Genomic DNA, 12,606 nt, shown 5'->3' with positions numbered 1-12,606 from the left:
TAAAATATCTGAAAATTATTATCTACGAGTAACAAACTTGCAGAGAACAGAAGTTAATATGGTTCTCCAAGGATACTAGTCCCTAAATCAATGGTCATGGTAATGACGGTTGCCGTGGGAAAAAGTGGGATAGAAACTATGTTTATCATAAAAAATAATATACAGGCAGCCATCTACAACTCAAGGAGAAAGAATCCACCAGAAATCAAACCTGCTAGCACCCTGAACTTGGATTTCAGTCTTTAAAACTGTAAGGGAGCTGGGGTTGTGGCTCAGTGTTGGAGTGCTTGCCTAGCATGTGTAAGGCACTGAGTTCAATCCTCAGTGAAAGAAAAGTGGTGCAGGACTAATCACACACAAACCCAGGATAAGAAGCGGGTTTATTGTCAGGAGCCTGATACAATGCTGCTCTGCACAAAGAGAGCGACAGCAGCAGCCAGCAATGAAGAACAACAACAACTCCTCCTTGAATGTTACCTTTTATAGGCTAGAATCATGGCCCCACACTAGGGGCAGGTTTAGTTTTAACTGACAAAGTAAGCATCTCCTGATCTTCTGGAAGGCAAATTTGTTTCTTGGAAACAGAGACAAGCAGTTTTCCTATCTCTCAGAGGGGGAACAAGGAAACCAGCATGTCCCTTTATCTTCTCAAGGAGAGAACAGGGAAACCAGTACATCCCCATCTCGAGGGCCAGTAGTTGTCTTCAATCTCTCAATGAGGGAAAAGGAAGAGACCAGAATGTCTCCAGGCTGGTAGGTTTTATCTCAGGCTACTTTCTTGGGAATAAAAACAGTATTCATAAAGTGACAGTGGGGATCAGGAAGACGGCTGCAATTATGCTAACACTCAGTACCACATTTAAAAATAAATAAATAAAAATAAAGGTATTGTGTCCATCACAACTAAAAATATTTTTTAAAAACTAAGAAATTAAATTTATACTGTTTAAAATATTATTTTCCAACAATTAACTTGTGATAATTAACTCCATTTTACTTTGTCATTGAACTTATTTAGAAAAATAAGAACAAGTCTTCAATTATTTAGATACTAGCAAAAAATAAATTTTATGGTGTTAACAAATATATATATATATGCATAGAGATATAATATTATACATTATAGTATAAATATAAATTATGTATATACTCACACATACCTATATATACATAAATAATCACCCATTATGAAGTGGTTTTCATTCATACACTTTGTGTGGATAACTAATTTAGTTCTGACAATTGCCAAGATGGAAATCAGATTATGTCTCACTTTAGAGACTGTTCAGTCCAGTACTTTATAACACTATCATTAATGCCAAAAGTCACTTCTTAAAGTTGATATTGATTTCTGTTGTTATACCTGTCATCTTAGAAAATTTGTGAGGGTAGAAAATTTCTTTAGCATGACAAGTTTCATACGTTTAAAAATGTAATCATTATCTCACTTAAAAACTTGCCCAGATAAAGTCATGTCAAGCAGCAATGCTATAAGAAAGAGAGAGAGAGAGAGAGAGAGAGAGAGAGAGAGAGATATCAATATTGAAATAATATAATGCTGCAGTATGGCTGGGCAAACGAACCGGGGGGTGATGAGCAACTTGTGAAGATTGATACAGCAGGAGTGGGAGCCGCTTTATTGTAGGAGAGTAGAGGTATATATACACTTAACTGATTATACACAGCTTATCTTTTTTTTTTTTAAGAGAGAGTGAGAGAATTTTAATATTTTATTTTTTAGTTTTCGGCGGACACAACATCTTTGTTTGTATGTGGTGCTGAGGATGGAACCTGGGCCGCACGCATTCCAGGTGAGAGCGCTACGGCTTGAGCCACATCCCCAGCCTCATACACAGCTTATCTTAATTAACATAAACTAGATACAACAGTCAACCAATAAGGAATCCTCATCATCTTAATGATTACACACAGCTTAACTTAAATGACATAATCTAGACACAGCAGTCAGTCATTAAGGAATCTCTATCATCTTAATGGCTCACTGGTGTTACTTCACAAACCATTCCCTCTGGCAAAATGCCAGGCGCCATCTTGACTTGTCTGTGGCTCTCAACAATATAAGAGCAAAATTGTATTTGTGTTCTGATAATATAGATGCAACAAAAATCCAATAAGAAAGTTCATACAAAGACTAAATAGGAAATAAATATATACCAATGTATTAGTTCTTTATTGCTCTACAATACATTACCTTGTCTTTCATGACTCAGTCTCTGAAGTTGTATGAGTCTTCTGCTTCATTCTAATCATCACAAGAATAGAACTACACATCAGAACTCTGATTATGAAGCAAGATTACTATCAGTTGATAATAAAGGTGAGTAACGGATACGTAGGGTAACGGATACGTAGGAATTCATTGTAATATTTTTGCTCTTTACATATCGAAATATTCTACAGTAAAAAGGAAAAGGGAGAAAAATACACTGATTGACTTGCACAAAAAGAAATAAACAAGCTAGGCACCATAGTATATGCCTATAATCCCAGTGGCTTGGGAGGCTGAGGCAGGAGGATCACGAGTTCAAAGCCAGCTTGAGCAACAGATAGGCACTAAGCAACTCAGTGAGACCCTGTCTCATTAAATAAAATATAAAATAGGGCTAGGGTTGTGGCTCAGTGGTTGAGTGCCCCTGAATTCAATCCCTGGTACCCTCCCCAAAAAGTAAATAGGTAATCTGAATTGGCCTATATCTATTAAAGAAATTAAAGGCCTTCCAAAACAGAAAGAACTAGGATCAGATGGTTCACTGATGAATTCTAACATTTTTAGGAAGAAATTATACCAATTCTCTACAATTTTCTAGAAGACAGAAGCAGAGGGAATGCTTCTGAGGCCAGAATTATCTAATACCCAAACCAGACAAAGATATTGCAAGAAGAAAAAACAAACATAGATACAAACATCCTCAACAAAATATTAACCAATTGAATGCACAATAGATAAAGGCTGTGGCTGTGTGTTTGGGAGAGGGCATATAGGATATCTATATTTTCCACTTAGTTGAGTTGTCAACTTTAAAGTACTCTAAAATATGCTATTTTAAAAAAGTAAATTTTAACAATACTAAGTTCATTTTCTCCATTGTATAGTATTCTAATTTAATGAACTGAGGAAGTACACCTGTTTTTATCATCTATTGGAAGAGCTAGATTTTCTTCTCAGATTGTCCAGTGACAAAGTCCTTCCCTGATGGGAGTACCTTGACACATGTAGCTTTAGTGTAAGCAGCTGGGTAGATTTCAATAGACTACCCACTCCCATTGCCTTTTTTAAAAAAATTATTTACTTTGATTAGGAATATATGACAGCAGAATGCATTTTGATTCATTGTACACAGTTGCAGCACAACTGTTCATTTCTCTGGTTGTATGCTATGTAGCATTGCACCATATATACAGTCATACGAACGAATACCTAGGTAATGATGTCCATCTCATTCCACCATCTTTCCTGCCCCCATACCCCCTTCCTCCCCTTAGCCCAATCAAAGTTCCTCCATTTTTTCCATGTACCCCCCTTCCCATTATGGATCAGCATTCACTTATCAGAACATTTGGCCTTTGGTTTTTTGGGATTGGCTTACTTCACTTATTGGCTTTTTAAAAGAAAACATTGAAAAGGGATTATCTGCTTGAAGGAAGTCATTGTGAAAGAAGGAGGAGCAAAAGGCATTAGCATCTCTTTAATTATGTCCTAAGTAACCAGGCCTGAGAATTGGACCTGGATTGTGATCATATTTGGCAGAGTATTTTTTTTTTTCATCATCTAGAAGCAAGTCCCTACCTGTACCAACTGGCCAATCTGACTTGTCCAGCCATAGCATAAAACTGGAAACTGTTTTCTTTGCCTTCTTCTTTATGGATAGAATGCAGGCAGAGGATGTGCATGGAATGGCATGCCTTCCATGTCACTTTTCTTGAGGCCACATTTCCTTTTTTTTTTTTTTAATCATCTATATTTTTAGAACAGTTTTAGGTTCACTACAAAATTGAGTGGAAGATACAGAAATTTCTTATATAGTATCTGCTTTCCCTCTCCTGGCACTGCCTCCTCCACAATTGTTCCACTGTCACTGACAACGGTCCCAGAGGATTCCTCCAAGGGAGCAATGAGACTTCAATTCTGCCTTGGTGGGTTTTTGGTGTATGCCACTGAAAAGAATTCCAGGACACATAAATAAAATCAAGGCACAATAAGAGGTTTAAATATTTAAGGACAGCAAATGAATATATGTCCCAAAGGCAGAGTGCAAGCATCACTTGCCTCTCAGAGAAGAGAAGACAAGTGAGGCTCCCAGAATTGAAATCTTTGATTGCATATATGATTTTCCTGGGAAGAAATATGCAGGTTTTCTGGCAACTTTTTTTGAAAATCAAATCTCATGGCAATCATTTGAAATTTTGGATTTGAATGATTCTTTTTGGTTAAGCAGTCTAGCCATAAATCAGTTGTGGGCACATTATGGAAGTATTTAAATCTGGTGACATTTAAATTCATTATGTTTTCATTCTAGTTGATCTGTTACAAGCATATACTGGAGGTTTTGTTCATGTTTGATGGGACAAACATAACTGAGGATTCTCCTATTTTCAGATCTCCATCTATTAAGAGTCTCTTTTTCTTTCTCCCCAGGAGCCTACTTATCTCACCACCAGAGTGGTAGAATTGTTACAATTTGATGAACCTACACTGACACATCATAACCATCAATGTCCATAGTTTACATTAGGGCTTTTTTTTTTTTTTTTTAGCTATTGATGGGCCTTTATTTTATTTATTTATAGATGGTGCTGAGAATCGAACCCAGTGCCTCACACATCCTAGGCAAGCACTCTACCACTGAGCTACAACTTCAGCCCTGGGGTTTACCCTTTTTTTTTTTTTTCCTTTTTTTATATGTTTTTTTTTTGTTATATATGACAGTAGAATGTATTTTGACATATCATATATACATGGAGTAAAACTTCCCATTCTTGTGGTTGTACATGCTGTAGACTTACACTGGCTATGCATTCATATACGAACACAGGAAAGTGCTGTCCAATTCATTCTACTGTCTTTCCCATTCCCATCCTCCCTTCCTTCCCCCATTCCCCCTATCTAATCCAATAAACCTCTCCTGCTTCATTTTGAGTCAGCATCTGCATATCAAAGAGACCATTCAGCCTTCGGTTTTTTGGAATTGGCTTATTTCACTTGGCGTGATAGTCTACAGCTCCATTCATTTACCAGCAAATGCCATAATTTTATTCTTCTTTATGCCTGAGTAATATTCCATTGTGTATATGTGCCATATTTTCTTTATCCATTCATCTGTTGAAGGACAACTAGCTTGGTTCCATAGTTTAGCTATTGTGAATTGAGCTCCTATAAACATTGATGCTTATAACATATAGTATAGTATTGATGTGATGCCACTGAAAAGAATTCCCACTGTGCCAGGGGAGGGAAGGCAGATACCATATAAGAATCCTGTGTCTTCCACTCACTTTTGCTGTGAATCTAAAACAGCTCTACATATACAGTATGTGATTTTAAGTCTTTTGGGTATAAACTGAGGTGTGGGATAACTGAGTCAAATCTTAGTTCCATTCCAAATTTTCCGAGGAATCTCCAAACTGCTTTCCACCAATTTGCAGTTCCACTAGCAATATATGAGTGTACCTTTTTCTCCACATCCTCACCAATGTTTATTGTTCCTTGTATTCTTGATAATTGCATTCTGACTGGAGTGAGATGAAATCTTTGTAGTTTTAATTTGCATTTGTCTAATTGCTAGTGATGTTGAAATTTTTTTCATATATCTGTTGACCAATTGTATTTCTTCTTTTGTGAAGTGTCTGTTCAGTTCCTTTGCCCATTCATTGATTGGGTTTTTGGGGGTTTTTTGTTGTTGTTGTTGTTGTTTTTGGTGTTAATTTTTTTGAGTTGTGTATATATATCCTGGAGATTAATGCTCTATCTGAGGTGCAGGTGGCAAGGATTTTCTCCCATTCTGTAGGCTCTCTCTTCACATTCTTGATTGTTTCTTTTGCTGAAAAGAAGATTTTTAGTTTGATACCATCCCATTTATTGATTCTTGATTTTACTTCTTGTGCTTTCAAAGTTCTATAGATAAATTTGGTTCCTAAGCCAACATGGTGGAGATTCAGACCTAATTTTTTTTTTCTGTTAGGCATAAGTTCTCTGGTCTAATGCCTAGGTCCTTGATTCACTTTGAGTTGAGTTTTGTGCAGGGTGAGAGACAGAGGTTTAATTTCATTTTGCTACATATGGCTTTCCAGTTTTCTCAGCAATCAATGGATTTTGATGAATGTCTAATGACATGTATCCATCATTGCAGTATCATATACAGTATTGCCATTGTTCTAAAAAGTCCTCTGTGTTCTGACTATTCATCCCTCACTAAGCACTGGCAATCACTGATCTTTTTGTCTCCAAGTTCTGGCTTTTCCAGAATGTCATTAGTTGGACTCATAGAGTCCAACTGGCTTTTCAAATTGACTTCTTTCACTTAGTAATATGCATTTAAGTTTTCCATGTGTCTTTTTTTTTACTCAAAAACTCATTTCTCTTCAGCATTCAATACTATTTATTGTCTTGATGTACCATGGTTTATTTATCCATTCACATACTACTTTCAAATTTTGGCAACCATGAATAAAGCAGCTTTAAACATTTGTGTGGAAGTTTCTATGTGGACAGAAGTTTACAACTCCTTTAGGTAAATACCAAAGAATGCAATTGCTGGGTTACATGGTAAGACTATGTTTAGTTTTATAAAAAATTGACAAACTATCTTCCAAGAGATTGTACTAGTGTGAATTCCCACTGGCAATGAATGACAATTCCTATTCTTCCACATCCCCCTTAGCATTTACTCTCAGTTTTCTGGATTTGGGCTATTCTGATAGGTTTGTATAGTATTTCATTGTTGATGGACTATTTTTTAATTGGATTGTTTGTTTTGTTATTGATTCATTTTAAGAGTTCTTTGAATATTTTTAGCTATCAGTCCTTTATCAGGACTTTATGTTTTCAAATATTTTCTACCAGTCTGTGACTTGTCTTCTCATTCTCTTGAAAGTACCTTTCCCAGAGCCTACGTTCTTAATTTTAATGAAGTCTAACTTGTAAATTACATAATTTATTTTCATGAATCATTCCTTTTGTTGTTGTCTCTCCTAGTCTTGGAAGAGCCATTATTCTCTGCTTTAGAATTTCTGAACCAAAAGCTAAAAACCTTTGTGCCTCCAGCGGCTCAGCAGTCTTAATTGTACAGCTAATTTAAAGAATCACAGCGGAGCTGCTGCGCTGTAGCAGCTGCTCCTCCTGGCTCACGCAGATTCGGCCTAACGCTGTTTGATTCCAGGTTGATTCTTCTGCACAGAGACTGAGAAGGACCTAGGAGTCAAAGTTCACAGATCTGCTCCGATGTCAGTGGGCTAAATGGTCTGTGCGGGCTGATCCGTCGCCTGTGTGGACAAAGATCAGGCAGAATTTTCACAATTGCATGAACAAATTTCTTCTCCAATCAGGACCAAGAGGGAGCGACAGCTCCAAAGATACATTTGACCCTTCAACCTAAATCAGCCACAAGGAATTTGGATTGCATTTTCCATGAGCCTTGACTGGCGGTACATTCCTCAGAGTACTGGAAAGAGGGGGAAGGAATCCTTAATTCTTTCAGCTTGGAATTCTACTTGGTAAATAAAGGACCCATTGTGCTAAAGCTTCTAGGTTTGTATTATGCTCTTAGTAACGATATGAGCTGGATGTTGTCGGTGTGCTCTGGAAAAGTATTTGGATGTAATCTGTATGACACTTTAGGTGGACTTCTGCTTGGAGTCTTCTACTTCCAAATTGGATACAAAATAGCAAGGTAATTACGCAAAATGCTTCGGGGTTTTAACAGGACAGGAATTCTATCCCACTATTATCTTGTGTCAGGGGATGTAGCTCAGTGGTAGAGCGCATGCTTCGCATGTATGAGGCCCCGGGTTCGATCCCCGGCATCTCCAGGATGATTTTTTTCTATTGCCATTTTGGTTTAATTCAGGCTTTGAGCTACGATTGTTAAATACTTAGTTTCAATTCCTTCGTTATCATTTCCTTTAACTGGAGCTATATCTTGCCTTTATGCTTATTTATCTTCCATTTGCTTAACTAGCAACCTACTTTTCTGTTTCCTGTAGCGTTCCCTGGGGTGTTTTATTATGTTGTGAGCGGTGCCAGAGGGACAATCCAGGAAATGGGAATACAGCTGCATATCAAATAATGTTCCAACCTGTATTAAAATGAGACCTTGCCATTCCCACTTACAATGGGAAACAATCTGAAATTAATATGTCTTAGTAGTTATTTATTTATTTATTTATTTATTTTTGTGGAAAGTAGGTGGTAGGTCTGGGAGACAGGCCAGGTAATGTGGTTTTTCTTTTAATATTGAGGGTGGGTGTTGCACTTTGGTATCCAAGGGTCATCCTAGAAATAATTTCCTCATGTGCTACACTTACTAACCTAATTGTCATTTTATTTTTCACCACATCTCAAGATTTCTACCCAGGAGAATTGGTCATATCCAGCACAGAAGGACAAGAAAAGTAGCAAAGGTTAGAAACAGCCTGTGGAAATGGTAGATAGAGTTTGTTAGAAACCCAGAAAAAGATTGTCTCAGCACTGAAAAGCCAACTAAGGTTGCAATCTGGACAATGAATTTGATGAATTTTTCCATTTATGTGATTTCTGTCTTGCACTTATTTTCATTCTTTGATTCAGTAGAGTGCTTTGGAATATTGATAATAAGTTACTTTGTTTATGTTCACATAAAAAAATACACTGAAAATGGAAACAAGTATTTATTTATCTACCATTGCTAAGACAAGCAAACTAGGCAAGCTGATGCTGATGTCCTGCTTCTGCAGCCTGATATATAAAAACCCTTTTTAGGACAGGTTAGGAACTGAGGGAGCTGTGGAAAGGATACATGTCATTCATCCAGCCAACCACCACTAGACAAAACATCAGGAGGAGGAAATGCTTGGCAAAGCACTGTGAGGGATGGAAGTGCTGTCATCCTGTTGCCATTAAACTCTTCTTGGAGCAGTTTCTGATCTGATGTAAGCATTCCCTAATAAACATATTGTTTATTAGGGAATGCAAACTACCTACTGCCCCAGCATGACTGGGCTGTGAATGAGACAGTAATTATGTAATTGTGCATTGAAAATTAAGATATTTAAATATATAATAAACATACTTATTTCTTTATGTAAATACTTGAGAATAACTACTTTAGAAAACTATAATAGTATATACTCAAGTTCATGTATCTTTAAAAGAACCATTATGAATGAAATAAACACAATGAAGACACCAATATGTTTGTGTTGAATGTATAAAGCCAAGAGTCATGCCCATCTTGTCCAGTTGATTTTGCAATGTGGCAAACAAATCTTAGTTAAGTTTTGCAATATAACATTTCTACAATTTACAAAATAGTAATATTCCTGGATTGTTTACTGAATGTGAAAAGCACTAAGGAAAAGTAAACTGTGTTTATACAACAAAGGTTCAGAAAACTAGGACTTTAAATTTTTAAGTTCAACCATACTTACCTTTTAAAATGATTCTTGAATTGACTAAGATAATTCCTACCACAAGGTTTGTTATCTTTTCTGTTCCCTCTCCATGGAATGTTCCATTTCTTTATCTAATTATACAATTGATTCCTTATTATTCAGATTCTACTTCAATCCACTTATCCTAGTCCCTTTCTCCTTTGCTTTCCAATTCACAGTAGCATTCTTCAGGAGCTGAGAGTATCTTCAAGACATGATGGCACAACAAGAATCTATTGATATGGCCCAATCCTTGGTGGCAGCTTTTCGGAAAAACTAAAAATGCCTAGAATATGAAATGATATAAAATGTATCCCCAAAACAGAAACAACAAAAACTGCCCCTCTTACCTCCTAAAACAATTCACATTATAAGTATTCACAATGTTTTTAAGGTTCTGCTCTTGCTATTCAAGGTAATTGGTTAACCCATACAAATGTTTCAACTCCCTCCATTACCAAAGAATAGTCAATTATTTAGAGATAGTGATTTCAATTTACATTCCCACAATCTGTGAAGTATGTGGGTTCCTTTTTAAGGAATTTTTAAGGTCTTTCTCTTAAGATTTGTGAGGCAACATACTACATACTACATGGTCAAGAGATAGATCTCAAGTTAAGTATTCTTAACAGATAAACACACAAGTGAGTTGAAAGGAAACTTTGGGAGGTGATGGATATGCTTATTTTTTATTTGTTCTTTTTAGATATACTTGACAATGGAGTGTATTTTGACATACAAACATGGAGTATAACTTCCCATTGTGGTTGTACATGATGGGTAGTTACATTGGTCATGGATTCACATATAAACATAGGAAAGTTAAGTCCAATTCATTCTACTGTCCTTCCCATTCCCATCCCCCTCTCCCCTTCATTTCCCTTTGTCTAATCCATTGAAATTCTACCCCCCCACCACCCTTATTGTGTGTTAGCATCTGCATAGCAGAGAGAACATTTGGCCTTTGGTTTTTTAGGATTGGTTTATTTCATTTAGCATGATAGTCTTTAGATTCTTCCATTTACCAGCAAATGCCATAATTTCATTCTTATTTATGGATGAGTAATATTACGGATATGCTTATTAACTTGATTGTGATGATGATTTGTTACCTAAAGCTTTGTCCTTGTCCCCAGTGCCAATCTAATAATAAGGAGGACACAGTTCCAATCCAATAATGAGGATACAGTTTTGAAAAAAAGGAAAAAGTTTTATTTTTGCTAGCAAAGGAGAAACACAGGGGACTCCTGTCCCAGAGCTTGTGATTCTGCCAATATGGGAAAAAGGGGGGATTTAAAGAGATTACATTCCAATGGTTCTCTGTTGGAATTGTAATTCACTTGTTAACTTGGGAGCTAGTAATTTCTGAGATATTCTAGTGCTATCCCCAAAGTCTGAATTGCTTCATTCCAGTGGTGGGTGTATGCTCAGGGACAGATAAGTCTAGGATGGGGAAAAAAGGCAACCAATTATCCCCTGAGATTTGGAAGGGGGGGAAAGAAGAGAAAGAAAGGTGTTTATTTTAAAAATAAGTCTCAGTGATAGAGCATCAAGGGCTATATTCAAAGCATAAAGTAAACCACTGTTAAAATTTCACTGGTATATGTATATGGGCAAATCTATGAAATTAAATATATGTATAAGTTTTTGTATATCAATTTCACCTCAGTAAAGCTGTTTTTAAAAAAATAGTTTAAAAAAAGATTTGTTAGGTAGGGCAGGTACAATTTCTATGCAAATTATTCACAAATAAAGCAAGAATTTTCTCAGTACTCAAACTTAAGGATCCTTGAATAGTAAGGTTTTACAGTCTAGTTGGGTGAAAACAAACATATTCTTTCCAGACCTGTGTGTTCAGTACTGTTTCCTCTAATTCAGATAGTTCTTTCTCCAGGTCTGAGTAGTTTTCTCACATGCATATTGATTAGAACTCTGCTGAATACTTGGGCAATCCTTTAGATCCGTGGATTTTCTCTGCAACTGTATTTTCTCTGGTAGTTTTTTTATGCCCTAGTCTACCAGAACTTCCATTTTTGTATCCTGAACTTCCAGTTTTGTATTCTGAACTATGAGTTCACAGAGCTATACCTAGTGATCTATTTGTTGATGTTATTGAAAACTCAGTTCTTGCTCCTGATGCTGTAACAGTGGTCCACTTTATGCTTTGAATATAACCCTTGCTGCTCTGTCACTGAGACTATTTTTAAAATGAACATGTTTCTTTCTCTTCCTCTCTCTTTGCTCCTTCCTAATCTCTCCCACTCCCTAATCTCAGAAGAAACCAGATGGCCTTTCTTCCTCATCCTAAACTAGTTATCTGTTCTTGAGAACACACCAATGATTGGAATGAAGTAATTCAGACTTTGGGGATGGCAACAGAACATAGTAATTTCTGAGGAAATGACTATCTCCCAAATTAACAAGTGAATTACAACTCTGACAGACATCATGCCTTGAGCCTTTGAACTACCTCTTTAAAAACCCCCTGTTCACCCAGATGGGCAGAATCACAGCCTCTAGGACAGGAGTCCTTTGTGTTACTCCTTTGCTAGCAAAGAATAAAATCTTTTTCCTTTTCCTCAAACTGTGGCCTCGTTATTGGATTGGCATTGGGGACAAGGACCAAGTTTTTGGTAAAAATGCCAATCCAATAATGAGAACATGGTTTTGAGAAAAAGGGGAAAAAAGGTTTTATTGTTTTGCTACTAGAAATACACAGACCAGAAGCTGTGATTCTGCCAGTCAAGGGGAACAAGAGGCCTTTAAAGAGATGACATTCAAAGGCTACATTCCAGGTGTGCCTTATCATGGGTGGTAATTCACTTGTAGACTTGGGAGATAGCTCTTCTTAGGTCTTCTGTCACCATCCCTGAAGTCTGAATTACTTTATTCCTGTGATATTGAAAAATCAGCTTCTACCTCAGAGCAAAGCCTGTCCAAGGAAAGGGACATGATCTTTGT

General features: G+C 36.7%; 1 non-coding gene across 1 annotated transcript; it reads left to right on the top strand.

Moving 5' to 3' along the window:
- The first annotated feature begins 7,974 nt into the window (after positions 1-7,974).
- On the top strand, positions 7,975-8,046 carry Trnaa-cgc (transfer RNA alanine (anticodon CGC)). Its single transcript has one exon. It is a non-coding gene; the product is annotated as a tRNA-Ala (tRNA).
- The last annotated feature ends 4,560 nt before the right edge of the window (positions 8,047-12,606 follow it).

This window comes from Marmota monax, unplaced genomic scaffold (assembly GCF_021218885.2).
Source record: "Marmota monax isolate L192 unplaced genomic scaffold, Marmota_monax_Labrador192_F-V1.1 WCK01_AAM20220418_F8-fsc00280, whole genome shotgun sequence".
Classification (NCBI taxonomy): Eukaryota; Metazoa; Chordata; class Mammalia; order Rodentia; family Sciuridae; genus Marmota; species Marmota monax.
Note: the sequence above shows the minus strand (reverse complement) of the source record. Positions and strands in the feature narration are given on the sequence as shown.